Genomic DNA, 6,000 nt, shown 5'->3' on the forward strand with positions numbered 1-6,000 from the left:
AAAATGAAAACTGAGATGCAGGAGTGTGTGGATGTTCAATTGGGGGAAATACAAAGTAAATTCGAGGATAGATTGGAGGAAACAAAGGTAGAAATTACATTGGAGGGGGAAAATATACGGAAAAAATTGGTAGATAAAATTGATGCAACGAACATTCAGGTTGATAAAGTGGATGAAGGCCTGGAACGTCATCGTGCCTGTGTGGATGCTCGTATGCAGCTGCAAGTTGAAGAATGGGGAGAGCTGAGGAAGCAAGGGATGAATTTGGCGGAGGAGGTAAAAGGATTGGAGGCTCGTTTGGACGAACAAGATAAAATTATGAGCCAAGATGAAGTCTTGGATAAAGGCCTGGTAGAGCCGTCTTTTGTAAGTAGAGTGTCCGGGTTGGTTGAGGAGCAGCTACAAACTCGCGACGGAGCCTTGGAGGAGGTTGTGCGGGCCCAGAAGATCCTGCGCGAAGAGGTGAATCAGTCCATTCAACGTTTGGAACAGGAGGCAAAATTGACCCATGAGACGCTCACCACAAAACATCTTTGGCCACAGTGGGATCCGAAATTGGATACGCAGCCACAAGGGTGTTTGATCCCTGGGCTGGATTCGGACAAGGGAGAAACTGGGAAGCGGGCCACCGTAAAAGTGATCCCCTTGGTAAATTTTGACGGGTCAGGGAGCCTTGAAGCTTTTCTGACGCAATTTGAGTGTATTTCCCGACTAAACGGGTGGAATGAGCGGGAACGTACAGGGAATTTGGTGGCAACGTTGCGGGGACCAGCCGCAGATGTGTTAAACGTGATCGCGGAGGGGATGTTGACCAGCTCCCACATTTGCGAGGCGTTGAGCCGTCGGTTTGGGTTCGCAGAGAACTGTGATCTGGTGCGGGCCCAGCTCCAGCACTGCAGATTAAAGCCGGGTGAGACAGTGCAGGAGCTGGCACAGGACATTTACCAATCAGTCAGGATCGCGTATCGGGACCTTACAGTGGAGGCATGGGACAGACTGGCACTAGAGAAATTTTTAGCTGCTCTTCCGGACCCTGAGGTCCGAGCGCTAGTGGAGCTACAGGATCCACCCACCGTGCACCGAGCGGCCGAGTGCGCGGCCAGGCTGGCCTCATGGAGTCGGCTGGGTCGGTTGCCCGAGAGGCCATCGGTGACGATCCGACAGGCGGAGATTCTGGATCAGGGAGGGGGGCTGGGAGAAATAGGCATTACCCAAATGTTTCAGGAAATTTGCCAGAAACTGTCAAGTTTGATAAGGGGTAATTCAGTAGTTGGTGCGCCAAACCGGCGGGGTCCAGCCCAGCCAATAGAGCAATTCGATTATGGCGAGGGGGTCTGGAACCGGAAGAGACATTACACCGATACCCACGGGGGGCTTTTATGGGGAGTTGTTTCCGGTGCGGGCGAAGAGGACACATGCAACGATATTGCAGGTACCCAGCGATGGAGAGACCCTCCAATAGACTTTCAAGCCCGGAGAGGATGAATCCTCCTGCTGAACCGCCAGGTCTATCTGAGGTGCCCTTACCTAGGTCGAGTCCGGAGATCACTGTCGGGGGTCGGGGAAACTAGATCGGGCTGAGCATACAGGGCCATGCTTGGCTGGTGAGATTGTGGCGAAGTGACCTCCCTTGGTGAAAATAGTGAATTGTGGGAAAATTGGTGTGGGGAATTTGCGGGTAAGGGTAAAGATAGAGGGAGAGTTTTGTGAAGCAGTGGTGGACACGGGTGCAAGTGATACCGTTATTAGCCCGCTAGTGTTGGACCAGAGTGTTGGAGGTTGGGGCAAAATCAATGGACTAGCAGGACACAGTCTCCAACTGTCTACGGGAGCAACGACGCCGATAATGGGTCGTGGGGTTGTGAGAATGGAGTTGGGCAGCCTAGAGGTCGATGCGGTGGTGTGGGTGGCAGAAGTGTGTGACCGATGCCTTCTGGTGTTGAATTTCCTTGTGGAACATGACTGCCAACTAGACCTGGGGCGGGGTCACATGTGGCTAGGAACTGAAAAGCTACGGTTGGAGGGACTGGGGGAAGTCGAGGAGGCGCAGGGGGCGCGAGTGGAGATGTCGCGCACCGTGACCGTGGCCCCCAGGTTTGAGACCGTGGTGTTGGCCCGGATATCGGCAAGAGGAGGGATCCGGGGCGATTCGACGGGTTGGTGGTGTGGGTTCGGGCGTGGGGAAAACACAAACAATTCCAATGTATATACAAATCTCAAACCCTCTAAGGTGCCAGGTACACACACACACACACACACACACACACACACACACACACACACACACACACACACACACACACACACACACAAAACGTAGCTGGTCCTGGTGGTCAGGCTAGCCCGTGGTGTAGACGCAACAGTCCCTGGATTGGCGTCAGACGAGCTGGCGTTGCGCTCGTCAGGGGCAGGAGACACCGTGGTGCTGTCGACCTCCTGGTGTCGGCGCAAGTCCGCTCACAGCCGCCAGGGAGCCAGTTCTGGCGCCAAGTTGCGAGCAGGAGAGGGAGGCAAGTCCGCCCGCCATTCGACCCCATACTCCGAGCCAGCAGAACCCCAGAGCCAACCGAGGTGAGGCACGAGGCACAGCAAGGCCGCAAGACACGATGAATCCAGGATCGAATCAGCGCAACAAAACAGCACGCTCCCAGCACAACAGCTTCCGCCAAAACGGTTTTTCTTTTATCGATCTTCTTCCTCCCACCCTTTTCGCCGAACAGACCCTTTTTATCCTCGAGTCCTCGTCACTTCCAATCGAGCCGTTTTATTGGCCCTCCGCTGTCGCCTTCCGCCAATCGTGATCACGGGGCGGAGCCATCCGCAGCACTGTCCTGTGACGTCACGGCAAGCCTCCAGCGAATACTAAAAGGGGTTTACGCAGACACACTTACCATAACCCGTCTCCCTGTCTAATTATGTGACAATTATCATTTCCCCCTTAAAGAAATGGACATTTACTAGACAACTTATCACCACTGAATTGCTACTTATTACATCGAGATCCTGGTAAACTCGAACAGCATGGCATACCTAATTAAACATCCTAATTACCCTTTGACTGCATACCCCCCCCCCCTCAGACGTAACAAAATATATATATATATATATATATATATATATATATATATATATATATATAACAGCCTGGTGTTGGCGCAGTGGTTAGGGCAGCGGCTTGGGATCCAAAAGGTCCTGAGTTCAAGCCCCGTTGGGCCACTGAATTAATACACCAGGGGGTTGACTCAGCCTGTCATCCTTCCGAGGTCGGCGAAATGAGTACCAGTGTACTGGGCCGGTGTATACCCCGGTTAAAATAGGTGTACCATATCCCTGTGTCGTAAGAGGCGACCAGGGTTGCGTCAGGAAGGGCATCCGGCGTAAAACATGTGCCAAATCACTATGCGGATCATACGGATGATCCGCTGTGGCGACCCCGAAAGGGAGCAGCCGAAAGAAGAAGAAGAAGAAGATATATGTATATATATATATATATATATATACATATATATATATATATATATATATATATATATATATATATATGTATATGTATTTCTATATGTATATGTATATATATGTATATGTATTTCTATATATATATATATATATATATATATATATATATATATATATATATATATATATATATATATATATATATATATATATATATGTATGTGTAAGTATATATATATATATATATATATATATATATATATATATTTTAGTATATTGTTGTGGTTCTGGAAACCGCATTGCTCCAACACCAATGGCATCCAACATACAATGGTCCCCATTCAATTATTTCATTAATATACGTTCAGATAGGCCCTTCCATCTTGTCTAATGGGTCAAATGGGACAGTGCGTTGTGTACATCTCATAGTTTGGTCTGATTAAGTCTCTGAACGCATTCCCATTCTTTTTCGCTATTCCTGAGGTAAATCTAAGCAATGGGTCCTCACGGGGGCCAGCGGGCGCTGCGCTCGGATACCCATTTGTAAAAACTGCAGCCACGTGCCCTTCGCTGTGAGAAGGGGTCCTCACTTGAGGCCGGTAGGCATGCCGCTCGGACACCCACCTGCAGAAAACCATGGCCGCACCCTTCACGAAAGAATGCATCCTCACAGAAGACCAAGGGCAGCAATAGAATCCAAGAATAAACGCCAGCAACGATAACCCCACCACCCACTGTTCGGGCGACTCGAAGCGTAACCATCATGACCGTGTCTCTGCAGGAATGCCATCCTGAGACCAGAAGCATAACCAACACGACGGCGCCAATGCAACATCACGACCTTTGATAAATGACCGCATACTCAATGGCGGCTGACCCATGCACAACCCCGGGGTAATTTATTATCGCCGTCAGAGCAGGGCACAAGTGGCACACATCTTGTTCGGGTCTGCGCATGTGTTACCAGAGCATCTTACCATCGGTCTTAGCTGACCACCGCGGCTGCGGGTGACTCCTGCGCACGGCGAACGTCCTCTCGCTTCTCCGGCCAGTAAGGCTGCAGCCAGACAGAGGTGCTCTGCATGGCTCGGGCCGCATGGCTTACAGACAGGCAGCACATTGACCGGCGCTGACCGCCGGTCACCGTGGATAGCCCAGGAGTTCGATGCAAGGCAATTCGTGTCACGGTGCTCAGAGCAAGACAATTCTGCAGCTTGGAACCATCTGGCCGGAAATAAAGTGGAGCTGCTTCCGGTCATGGCGGTCGGCCCGTGTGCTGGCCGGGGCCCAACTAGAGTGCCCGATTCTAGTGCTGGCACGTCGCTTTGGGTCGTCACCTCCGCCCACACCACAGGATCTATAAAAGGACGGATCGCGGGGCTGTCTGTGGTCCTCATTTCCTGCTCAGCGTTCCTCATCTGCTGGCCCCGCCTTCAGAACCTACTCGCCTTCCGACTCCACATTCTTCACTGCTTTGCCGCCTTATCCACCCACTGCTCCGGACTCCGCCTTCTCCACCCACTGACTTCTGACTCTGCCCAAAGTCCTTCCTTCATGCCTGTCGATCATGCCCCATGTCTCTGGATTGACGCTGAGCTGCTCAAAGTACCATCAAGCGGGAGATGATGCGCCAGCTGTCAGGGAGGTATCACCCAGCGGAGCATACCCCCAAAATGTATTGGTGGCGCGGTCAGTCAATTGTGGCAAGGTATTGAGAGACTGTTAGCCTCCTCTTTCTTCTCATTAACTCCTCTTCATCGGTGTGTGTGTGTGTGTGTGTGTGTGTCTGTGTGTGTGTGTGTGTCTGTGTCTGTGTCTGTGTCTGTGTCTGTGTCTGTGTCTGTGTCTGTGTCTGTGTCTGTGTCTGTGTCTGTGTCTGTGTCTGTGTCTGTGTCTGTGTCTGTGTCTGTGTGTGTTTGTGTGTGTGAGATGGCATCTGTCCTCATTTAAGTTAAGAGTGTACAAAATTATATCGGGATAACTCTGCTCTGTGTCTGCTTTTGTAATTTTCTTGTATTTTTGTCGCACCACACTTTTCTTCCCATTCCTACTTCCATCCTACAATAAACTACAATCACTGTGCCACATATCTTTCCTCGTCTCCCTGTTAATAAATTATTAGAAGAAATGTTTCCTGCTCGTTTTTGTCTTTTCTTTCATTGATCCAGCATGGTCCATATCCTAACCTAGCCGGGACTTTATTCCCAACGATCCGTTCCTTTTAGCCTGTATGTCCTTGGCAGTGTCGCTCGGCTGCATCTGATCTGGTTTGGGCAAAGCGTACCGAGGGCGCGTCTCCCGGTAATAATATCACGTGATTATTTTTTAGGTAAACGGATAAACTAGTCGGAGGACCCGAAGTCACGTGGTTGAGTTATTGGTGTTCACAGTCGGTTAGCGACCCGCCGCGTCACGGAATAATCCGTGTGCGATGGCCTGCAATTCCAGGGAGTCTGGTGAGAACCAGAGATCGCTCCCTCCCCCCACCCCAGGTGGTCTTCTCACCCGACCCCCGGCCCGCAACAATATATATATATATATATA

Source organism: Eptatretus burgeri, chromosome 11 (assembly GCF_056783735.1).
Source record: "Eptatretus burgeri isolate ZD-2024b chromosome 11, Ebu_testis_v1, whole genome shotgun sequence".
Taxonomy (NCBI): Eukaryota; Metazoa; Chordata; class Myxini; order Myxiniformes; family Myxinidae; genus Eptatretus; species Eptatretus burgeri.